Here is a 12046-nt window from a genome sequence, read left to right as displayed (position 1 = left end):
TAAAACCTCTAACCCCGGTGATTCATCTAAGGATTATACAAGTGACCTGCAGATGTTTTTCAAAATGATTCACTTTAAAAGAAGTCAATAGATACTTAAGAGTTTATGAAAGGAAATTTGATAATTCTTTGTAGGCATCTTGAAGGGACAGTGTTCTTTATATACCTTACCCATTTATACATTATAGCTTCTTCTTTTACACTTAAACTTTATGGTAAGAGTAGTAATTCATTTGGCTAAATCACAGTATTTTTTGCTCTCTCCTAACTCTTACTAGAACAGTATCCCTTGCCCTGTCTCTTAATGTGTTATGCAGTATGTATATTCTTTGTATATATTTTAAATATTAACTGCTACATTGTAAGGTTTTTATCAGTATTCTCCCTTTTACAAATGAGGAAACAGAGGCTTGGAGAGATTAACTGTTTTATCCAAAGTCTTATTGCAAGCGATAGCAAGGATTTGAATTCAGTTTATTTGACTCCAAAGCCCTTGGATTTTTCTACTTTGCCTGTATTTTAGCCTGTCTTAAGGCTTATTTTAACAGTGTCTTTTTTGTAAAATGAAAATCTTTTTGAGGAAAGCCGTTTTTGATTTAGTCTTTAAAATGTACTTGAATTAAAGTGAAGAATCTTGAACCTGTAAATTGCAAGCTCCATAAGAGTACGAGCTGTTAGTATCTCATTGCTTAATATGGCACAGAGGAGATGCTTGTTCCCAATTTGCACTTTTTTTTATTATGTTAATCACCATACATTACATCATTAGTTTTTGAGGTAGTGTTCCATGATTCATTGTTTGCATATAACACCCAGTGCTCCATTCAGTACGTGCCCTCTTTAATACCTTTCCCCAGGCTAACCCATCCTCCCACCCCCTTCCCCTCTAGAACCCTCAGTTCGTTTCTCAGAGTCCATAGCCTCTCGTGGTTCATCTCCCCCTCCGATTTCCCCCCCTTCATTTCTCCCTTCCTACAATCTTTTTTTTTTTTTTTTTAACGTATAATGTATTATTTGTTTCAGAGGTACAGGTCTGTGATTCAACAGTCTTGCACAATTTCACAGCGCTCACCATAGCACATACCCTCCCCAGTGTCTGTCACCCAGCCACCCCATCCCTCCCACCCCCCACCACTCCAGCAACACTCAGTTTGTTTCCTGGGATTAAGCTCCCTGCTCCGCGGGGAGGCTGCTTCTCCCTCTCCCTCTGTCTGCCGCTCTGCCTACTTGTGCTCTCTATCTCTGTTAAATAAATAAATAAAAATCTTAAAAAAAAAAAAGAATTCCTCATATCAGTGAGATCATATGATACATGTCTTTCACTGATTGACTTACTTCACTCAGCATCATTTACTTGTTTAAACTTTAGCTTTGCTTGTGAGCTTAATACCAGAGACTGTTCTAACTTAGTCACCCCCTATAATGTATTAGAATTTGAGATTCAAAACACAATTCCGTTTATCCTATGTCGGCCATAAGTGTGTTTAATGGGGGTGGGGGTATCTAACTTTCACATGTTCTTGATTAACTTTCTCTATAAAGATATAGATACAAACAGATAAATTTGCTATTGGCTTTTTCTTGCTTTTCCTAGGGTCTTTACTGATAGGCATTACGGTGCAGTTAACAGTCTTTGCATGGAGTAAGTACTCAGGCTATAGAGTCAGACTAGGCTGCAATACCTTCCGTCTTGGGTGTGACTCTGGGCATGTTAACTCATCAAAGTCTGACTCATTTGTAGCATGGGGATTGTATTAGTGCTTGATTGAGAGGGATGTAGAGGAGGAAAAAACTTTTTCTATCCTCGTAGGTTCACTGAAACAAAAGACAGATTAACAGGAAAAATAACCTATTACTAACTGTGCATATTGAGACCTTCATAGAAAAGAATTGACCCAAAGAAGCAGTGAGACTGAGCAATAAATTGTGGAGAAGTGACAAGACAAAGGAAAAGACGTTTAGGCCTTTAGGAGTTGTAAATTGTGGGAATGTAAATATGTGGGGAAACTAATGGAAGATAAAGTTTATTTTAGTAAGGTTTGTTATACAGATTTAAGCTGGTGCCTTCTCCATTGATGAGAGTAACCTACCAGGATTAAGAGTCCTCTTTCTGGTATCTTTACAAAAGGAAACTTATGCCCTGCTTTTTAGCTGGATAAGGGGAGAGCCCAGAGTCCTCCTCTCCCCGCCCCGCCGCCATGTCTGCTGTTTCTTAATTGCCTTTAGCTCAAAAAAATCCTTATGTCAAAGTGTCACATTTTGGGGTGGCATATTGTGATCCCCTTCAGAGCCTTATTTTGAGGATTAACTGAGATGCCATATCAAGAATGGTTAGCATAGGGGCACCTGGGTGACTTAGTTAAGCATCTGACTCTTGATCTCGGCTCAGGTCTTGATCGCAGGGTCTTGAGTTCACACCCCGAGTTGGGCTCCATGCTGGGTGTAGAGCCTACTTTAAAAAAAATAAAAAAAGGTTAGTATAGTGCCTTGGTGTGTATTAAGCACTCTGTAAATATTAGATAAGAGGTAGGTAGAATACAAGTCTGTTTTGTGACATTCACATGGAATAGCAGTGAACTGCATTTTAATAAATTATGTTTTAATATATTTTCAGTAGATTGTGTGATTATCAATAATCTGATTAAGCAATTTTACAGGAATTGTGTGAATCAGGTGTCATAGACTGAGTCAGTGATGAAGAATTGTAATTGTTGAAATAATGTTCTTTTCATCTCTGAAATAACAGTGAAAAGTCAGTGGGGGAAATAATGTTGCCTTATTTAAAAACAGCTTACATACGTAGTGAGATCAAGTTTTACTTTTTTTTTTTTTAAGATTTTATTTGTCAGAGAGAGCACAAGCACGGAGGTGGGGATGGGAAGCGGCAGGCAGGGGGAGAAGCAGACTCCCGGCTGAGCAAGGAGCCCAGTGCGGGACTCGATGCAGGACCCTGGGATCATGAACTGAGCTGAAGGCAGATGCTTAACTGCCTGAGCCACCGAGGCGTCCCAAGTTTTACCTGGTTTTATCAATTTCTCTTATTGACTCAGTTGTTATAGAGTGTTTTTCACTAGATCATTTTTACTACACGTTTTTAAATAGGCATTCAGAGAATTGAGTTTCATTACAAAGTCTTATATTTAAATAAAGCATTTGTCTAATTTTACAAATATCAATATGCTTGTCTTAATATTTTGTTTACTTTTTTTTCCCCTGTGGTGTGATGGACACCTTTCATATCTGTCTCTTACATTCTTTCCCGTTTGTACAGATTTTCTTAGGATGCTCTTACTCTGCAGGTAATTCTTGTAGAATTTTCTGCAGTTGTAGTACAGCACTTATCAAATAGCATTGCAGTATATAGGGGTTTTGTTTATTTGCTTATCTGATTTCCATACTAGATTTTTAAGTTTCTTAAGGATAAAGACTCTGCCTTAGCAATCTTTTTCTTGTTGGCGACTATCCAAGATTTTGTACCAAGTGGGTACTTATATTATTGAATGAAAGTGCACTTTAATAACCCTTTTTAGCTCCAGGATTTACAGTAATCTTTAAAATTGACCTTTTGTTCTTATTTCTCTTGTTGCATAATATTCCCCTTATGTTTTCTTGCCTTCTGATACTACCTGGTCAAAGTCAAAACGTTATTCATGCCCTCCATCAGTGGTAGTTCAGTGGATTCTAAACTTGGTGACGTTTGTATCATCAGTCTTCTTTCTTAGATTCTTCTTTCCTGTTCTGATGATACAACCCTACTTCTGGTCCTGAAAATACTCTCCATTGCTCCTTCTTTAGTCTGATTTGTAGAAAGCAATAAATATGAATATTTATTACCAATTTTGCTTAATAATCTTGTTCTGGTATCTCAGAAATGGTTATTAGGTAGGCAAGGCAAACTCTTCTCATTTTTTTTTAATGGCCAGTTGTTGAGTTGCATACCAGTAAGTCATCCAGGTAGAGGTAATCATCTACTAATTTGCTGACCTTTAGAGCATATTTTTTTTTTCTAGTAAGCTGTAAATCACTTGAGGTCAAAAGTTGGAATTCTTACAATGTGTTTTTACAGACCTGTAACTCGTGGTATATGTTTCAGGGAAAGTAATTGACTAAAGGATTGACACCCAAGATTAGAGGGGATGGAGAAAATCTATATGGAATAGGCATAGAAATAAGTAGCAAGAAAGCAAAGCTATGGTCACGTGAGTCTGGTTAATTGGGATTTTTTGAGTTTGTCATTGTGCATTATTAACATGCTGAAAGAATCAATGCTATCACAATTAGGAACGTGACTTTTATATTTTAAAGTGTAGGTGGTCCCTTTTGAAACTTTTTTTATTATTCCTCTTATTCCTATGGTAAACTGGTGTCCTCTCATTTTTAAATTAAAGATGTAATATATTTGTTGTGTGGCAGAGGAAGTCTTGGGTACGAAAGAGTCATGCTCCTAATGATTGCTTAAGTGCTTTATTTAAGAATTCTTTTTTGGAGGGGTGCGCCTGGGTGCCTCAGTCGGTTAAGTGTCTGCCTTTGGCTCACGTCATGATCCCGGGGTCCTGGGATCGAGTCCCGCGTCGGGCTCCCTGCTCAGCGAGAGCCTGCTTCTCCCTCTCCCTCTGCCTGCCGCTCTGCCTACTTGTGCTCTCTCTCTCTCTCAAATAAAATCTTTAAAAAAAATTTTTTTTAAGGAATTCTTATTGTTGTATTGTTTATGGAATAGTTTAAGGCTGTAGGGATAATATTTTGATTACTTTTTTGTGAAAAGATTCCAGAACTCTTGAAAGGCCTTTGTTGCTGCTGCTAATTTTTATAGACTTTAAGACAGTAGTTGTAATTTAAATTTTCTGTGGGTTTTTTTCCTTTCAAAAAGGTAGTGTCTTTGTGTTTTTCCTCCAAATTATAAAAGCAACACATTTATTTTGGTCAACATTTTGTAAGATATTCAAATAGTACATAAGTGCAAGTAAAAAGTAAGACCTGAGAGGTCTGTTATCTTTGCTTTTTCAGAGATACTAGGCAAAAACAATATTGTGCATATTCTTTTATAAACATCCTTTATGTGCATTTGTAAAAGTGATATATATAAACACCATTCTGAAGCATCTTTATTCACTCGCTTTTGTTCCCTGTCAGCTCATACAGAGCTTCAACTCTAGCAGCCACATTAAAAAATTTTAAAAGAAACAGTTGAAATTTATTTTAACAGTATATTTTATTTAACATAATGTATAAAATATTACCGTCTCAACATACATTAAAAATAATTGAGATGTGTTACATCCATTTTTTTCCCCATATGGAGTCTTTGAAATCTGGTGTGCGTTTTACACTGATGGCACATCTCAATTAGAATGATAAATTTTCATTGGAAATACTTGATCTGTGTTTAGATTTTATTAAATTTATAGTTGAAAACACAGATTAACATACATTGTTTCAAAGATACTCTATAGAATAAGTTTCTAGAAAAAGAACTGATATATCAAAGGTTTATTTTAAATTTTTGGTAGACTGCAGAATTGTCCTTCATAGCATTATACTGGTTTATAGAGTCAGCAGTACATAATGTCTTTTCCTTTGTTGTTTCCAACATGGGACATGATTGGTCACTCACACAGACACACAGAAACTTTACACCGGGGTAAATATTTTTACACATTTACGCTGCTTGTTTTTCTTCCTAGTCTAATTGGAAGAAAAGGGTCACTCTCACTATAAATACTTCCTTGGGGAGACCAACAAAAAGCCAGACCTAGAAGTCATGAGAAGCTGTGAGGAATTAAGGTTGGGGGCAAGGATGCAAAGGAATAACTCAAAGAAGATGTAATCTGCTCTGGTACCAAGTAAATCAAGGTCTTAAAAAATTTACCCCCATGTACCCTTTCTTAGGAAGCTTTTAGAGATCTCTCAAGGAGAAGGAAGGGAGTAGATGAAGAGGAAAGAGGTGAGAAGAATTTATTAGGATAAAGATGGATGAATGAAAATGATTTAGAGAATAAATTCAGATTGGAATATGTTTTTGTCAGATCCCGTGCAGAAAACAGATGGCAAAATAAACTTGAGCAATGGAAGAGAATTTAATGAAGGGACTGTTTACAAGGATATGGGTGGGTTGAGATAAGGGAACTAAGAAGCGTCTCAGGGTTAGCAACAGCGGGATGCCTAAGCCTAGGCCTGAATGGGCAAGGAAGGGACTGACTAGTTACTACCTTAGGAGAGGAGCCATCTAGTGGGAACTCTGGCCTTAGAGGAACATAACCTCTGCCAAATCACAGGAGGAAGCTGGAGGGATAAAGAACCCAACGCTCCCTTCTCCCTTCCAGTGGGTACTTCTCCCTAGCTAAGCCCACCAGAAACTAGAAGATAAGAAAATATAAGTAATGCAGTCTGTGGAGGTCAGCATTCTTAGACCTGGAGCAAATGGAGAAGGATGAGTGAATCTGGGCACAAAGAAAATATCCAGCTTGGATATTGGAGGACTCCAGAAAGGGTATACCTTTAAAAAAAAAAAAAGAAGAAACTGGTAGGTTACCTGATTTATTTGAATATATACATTAAAGAGTATATTGAGTCTTCTACCAAAATGTATGGGGATATATTAGTGATTTAACTAAAAAGGGAAATGTACCTTATGGGGAGAAGGAAATGTATAAATAAATGCTACAGCAGGGGCATAGATTAAGTACCGTAGAAGTGTAGGTTGTGGATGGGAGCAGGCAGGAGTAAGGAAGATTTCATAAGACTCTTAGAGGGAAATTTTAACAGATAAAGAATTGAACAGGAAGGATTTTTCCCCCCCTGGGTATAAGAAACAAATATGTCAAAGCTGTGGAGGTGGGAAGTTGCAGGGCTTGTACTGGAAATAGCAAGTAGTTTGATTCGGAAGATAGGGGAGGGAGAAACGGGGAAGGTATTCTAGGACTAATCAAGGGGAGCCATTTGAATGACAGGCTAAGGAACTTGAAATGGGTTCTCCAGAAGTTGTTAAAGTACCCCGGAGTCAGTCAGAATTCAGTTTGAGACCCAGCTGTGCCATTTAGCTTTTTACATTGGACAAGTCAGTGTCTTTACTAAGCTAAGTTAGAAAATTCAGTAAGGAGATGGTTGTGAGGGTTAAATGAGATAATGCACACTAGGTACTTAGCACAGTGGAAGAATGGTACATAGTAAACCTGGGGTAAACAGTAGCTTAAGAAAAGGGAAAGGCAACAAAAACTTTTGAAAAGGGACACCCATGATAATAGGTGTGCTTCAGGAAAAGTTACTCAGCAGTACAGTTGACCCTTGGACAACACAGGTTAGAACTGCCTGGGTCCACTTGTATGCAGGTTCTTCCCACCCCCCCCCCCATAAATACAGAACAGTCCTATAGATGTATTTACTTCTCCTTATGATTTCCTCAGTAACATTTCCTTTTCTCTATCTTTATTGTAAGGATAGAGTATGTGGTAAATGTAACATACAAAATATGTGTTAACTGTTTATATTATCAGTAAGGCTTCCTGTCAACAGTAGGCTGTTAATAGTTAGTAATTCTCAACCCCCATGTTATTCAAGGGTCATCTGTGCAAAGTAAGTGGCAACTAGATCTAGAACAAGATTGGGGTGACTTGAAGTTCATAGAAAAACTCATGAGAGAGATAATATGAATATGATTTAAGGTAGTGGTATGAGAAGCTAGGGGTATATGTGAGATATTATGGAGGGAGAATTGATGCTAGTTGGGGCAATTAATTATTAACATATTTAAGGATATTACAGTTACAATTTGAAATACTTAAATTTGACCCAGAGGGACAGCTAATTTATCTGACAAGATTAGTCTGTCTAGTCTGTTTTATTTTTATGGCATTCATTTTTCAAGGTATAAATTAATATTTTATTATTTTTTTAAAGATTTTATTTATTTATTTGAGAGAGAGAGAGAATGAGAGATAGAAAGCATGAGAGGGAAGAGGGTCAGAGGGAGAAGCAGACTCCCTGCTGAGCAGGGAGCCTGATGCGGGCTCGATCCCGGGACTCCAGGATCATGACCTGAGCCGAAGGCAGTTGCTTAACCAGCTGAGCCACCCAGGCGCCCTAATATTTTATTATTAAAAACCGTTTGTCAAGGTAGGACATGTAGCTTAGTTTGGCAGCACATACTGAAATTGGAGCAATACAGAGTAGAGAGTAACATTTTTAAAATATCACTAGGAAACTGAAATGTTTGTAGCTTAGGGTCAGTTTTCAAATGAGGAGAAATTTATATGCATTTCTATCATTTCTCCACTTGACTACCTCTCCCTCGCTGAGTATTAGAAACTTTGAGCAATAGATGTCATGCTACCAGAGTCTGGTGTTATAGTAAACTTGTAGTCTATTAATACATAAGTGAAATTAATTACTGTGTCATTTTATGAAGCAGTCAGTTGAAGAGAAAAGGTGAGTTCTCTCTAATCATATTTTAAAAGTAGAAGAATGATGTAATTATGTGATTTTTGAAAGAAGTGTATAGACAGGGTGGTTTCATCTTACAGAGATATAACTGACATTGCACTGTGGATCCACATAAGGGTTCACTGATCTGGATTTTAGTTTCTGTTCTATTACTTGTAGCTCTGTGACCTAACTTGCAGTGTCTGCGTATCTTCTGGAAAATGGAGATATCCAACCTGCTTACCTTTCAGGGAAACTGGAGATAGTTCAAATGAAATAATGTACTTGAATTTATTATGGAAACTGAAAAGCTTTACAAATGTAAGCTATGAATATGTAAATTACTTACAAATATTCATTTCTAGCCAATTTTCTTTGGTTTCCCTGCCTAGCCTGCCAAAAATTACCCTTCAAAATGGAATTTATCATCTTTCCAATTCTCCCCATCCTCCTCTTCCTCCCAAGGAGAAAAACCTTATTCTGAATTCTTCTATTTTAAGGTCCCATAATTTCTCCCAGGTTCAATTGTCATGCTCAATGTTTTAGAATTAATTTGGCTACTGGTCTCCAAATCCTGTCAAGTTATCCTTTGTAATAACCATTGTTTGAAATTATCCCTTTTTCATTCTTTCTGCTACTTCCTTTATCCTCCCATGCATAAAGTATTAAAAATTATCTCTGTTGGCTACTCTACTTACATTTCCCCTGGTCAGCTCTGGTTACAGTGTAGATTTAACTTTCTAAAAAGACTATTTTGGGTTCTTTTTGTAAAACTCAGAAACCCAGAGTTTCCTATTGCTTACAGGAGAAAATTCAAACAATTTAGCTTAGCATTCAGTCAACTCTGGCTTTATCTTCTATCTCTTACACTGGCTCTGTTCCTTATCAAGATTGTTCTTGTTCTCTAACTAGGCCGTATATATTCTTGATTGGTAGCAATATACTGGAAAGCCATATTACAAGTAATTTTATCCCATATGTTTAAAAATCCATTTCTGGTCAGTTTGAAAATGTTATAAATTACCTTTTGTCCTAGTACCTTTTCAAAAACTTACTAACCTTTTGGACTCATTTAATCTTTTATTACCAAGTTGTTGAAGGTGATAAGCAGGAGTTCAAGTAACCAACCATTTGATATCTTTGATACTGTTTGGCTTTTAACCAATTCCTCCTGTGAATTTGTGGTCTTGAATATCTCCAAAGACCTTCAACTTTGTGTTTGGTATAAGCAAATGGAGCATTTTCTCACTGAATTAAAAAAAAAAAGTTGTCAATAATAACTTCTGAGCTAAATACTTTGCATGACTAGCCCAAAAATATTTGAGTTTTAACTTGTATTTACTTAGTTTTGGATATAGCTAAAGTTTTTTCTTTGAGAAGATGGTATATGGGCCATTCTTTCATTTTGTGGGTTTTTATATGATGTGAATATATAAATTGTTTTGAATACACAGTGTATATGAATGTACATTAGTCTTTAAAAAATTAATTATTTTGCGGGGTGCCTGAGTGGCTCAGTTAAGGATCTATCTTCACCTCAGGTCATGATCCCAGGGTCCTGAGATGGAGCCCCGTGTCAGGCTCCCTGCTCAATGGGGAGTCTGCTTCTCCCTCTCCCTCTGTCCCTCCTCCCCGATCTTGCTCTCTCTCTCTCTCTCTCAAATAAAGTTTTTTAAAAAAATTAATTATTGGGGCACCTGGATGGCTCAGTCGTTAAGAGTCTGCCTTCAGATCAGGTCATGATCCCAGGATCCTGGGATGGAGCCCTGCATCGGGCTCCCTGTTTGGCAGGAAGCCTGCTTTCTCCTCCCACTCCCCCTGCTTGTGTTCTCTCTCTCACTGTGTTTCTCTCTGTCAAATAAATAAATAAAATCTTTTTTAAAAAATTATTTTGAGTATCTTTCCAAATGTTCATTTCTGCTACTTGTATATCTTTGGTGAAGTGATCAAATCTCTTGCTCTGTTTTTAAAAACTGGATTTTTTGACTTAATGAGTTGTAAGAGTGTTTATAGTGGACATAATTATTTTGCAAATATTTCTCCCTTTTTTTAGCATGCCTTTTCATTTTCTGAACATGATCTTCTAGTGGGATATTTTGGGGTGGCTTATTTTGCCACCCTTCAGTGGATTCTAAAAACTTTGTACAATCCACAGATCTTAGCAACTGACTAGATAATAGGGCTTGAAAAAGATCAAGATCTTGGAGATAGTGGTATAATTAACGGGGGGAAGAAGTTGAAGTCAGTTTGGGATATATTGAAATTGAGATTCCTGGTGATATCTGTATAGAAATGTACTTTCTGTTCCCTCAACCTGGAACCCTTTATTTCTGGATCTTCCCACAGCTGACTCTTTTTTTTTTTCTTTTGTCATTTAGGTCTCTGCAAATATCACCTCCTAAAACAGGCCTTCCCTGGCCTTCTTATCTAATGCTATCCCTTCCAAACATCACTGTTTATTATATTAGTTTCACTTTCTCTCTAGGTCTTTATCTGAAGTCATCTTACCATGTTTGCTCTTCATTATCTGTTACCCTGCGGGAATGTAAGCTCCATTAGGACAGCAGGATCCTCTCCTGTCTTGGTCCAGTGTAGCATCAAAATTTCTCCCTCTGAATTAACTATGGTTCCTGTCTGTCAAATTCTTTTTTATCTTTTTAGATCCCTAACTTCTCATTTTCTAAGCATTGTAAGCTATTCATAATATTTTAAAATTGGTCCAGTAGTAGTTAAAACAAGAAAATATGTAAACTGCATTTTTGTTTGAACCTTAAAACTAGAGGTCAAAAGGTATCATTAAAAATAATCTGCCAAGGGTCTTACCAGTTATGCTTGCTTCTTTCTCCTCACTGATTTCAGGTAATTCACATTGATTTTAATTGCTGTCCATTAAATATTGGGGGGAGGATTTACATTTTTACTACTTCATACCAAGAAATCCTAGTGACCTGCAAACAGTTAGATATCATATTGAATTAACCTTTCTCTCTCACTCTTTCCCCTAAAAAATAATGTAGACCTTTACACTTGATTGTCTCTCCTCTGTTTTACAGAGTAAGAAAGTTAGCCTGAATTCTGTGAAAAACCAGAGAAGAAAAACTAAGAGGATAGTAGACAAGTTCTTTACAATTTGCATAACGTAAGTTCTTTTCACTATTCTTGGCCTGAATCTTCTGTTAGCTGACAAAGCTGTTTCTATGGAAACAAATAGTCCAACTTCTTAGAATGTCAGAGGAATGCTGATCACTTAAAATGAAACTTCCCAGCTGCTAGTCAAAAGGCATTGCTTGTGGGAGAAAGGGAGGAAGGATAATTGAAAAAAAAAATCTATAGAGTTCTGGACACTAATGTAGACGACCATCTTCATGTTCCCCAGCTGTCACACAAATGGTTCTGTTTCTTGGTGTGGAGTTTTCAGTGGGCCTATATCCTTCAGGCTGTTTCAGGTCCCCCAATCTCAATCTTTTTTAATTATTTGAAGCTTATTTAGCTTCCCTTTACCCCCTTCTCCTATAGCCAACTCACATAAGCAAAGCTCTTTCTCCCCAAGTGGTTTGAAGCTAGCATTGAAACAGCTTTGGCCTGCCAACCTGAAAATTCATTTTCTTGTTTTTTGGACTATGTAAAGAGTT

The 12046-nt window shown here is 37.0% G+C and overlaps 1 protein-coding gene across 3 annotated transcripts in view; it reads left to right on the top strand.

Annotated features, from left to right (window-relative positions):
- Positions 1–12046, top strand: part of PALS1 (protein associated with LIN7 1, MAGUK p55 family member) — a 78106-nt gene that overhangs the window by 8893 nt on the left and 57167 nt on the right. For 2 of the 3 annotated variants that reach the window (XM_028119030.2, XM_028118976.2), the window contains exon 2: positions 11468–11553. The exons of the other annotated variant lie outside the window; for it this stretch is intronic. The gene's annotated coding sequence lies outside the window, so the exon portion shown is untranslated. The remainder of the gene's footprint in view (positions 1–11467; positions 11554–12046) is intronic. 3 annotated transcript variants of the gene reach the window in all.

This window comes from Eumetopias jubatus, unplaced genomic scaffold (genome assembly GCF_037043125.1).
Source record: "Eumetopias jubatus isolate StellerSeaLion01/CBP00866 unplaced genomic scaffold, mEumJub1_p1.0 scaffold_7, whole genome shotgun sequence".
NCBI lineage: Eukaryota > Metazoa > Chordata > Mammalia > Carnivora > Otariidae > Eumetopias > Eumetopias jubatus.
This window is presented reverse-complemented; position numbering and strand designations above follow the sequence as displayed.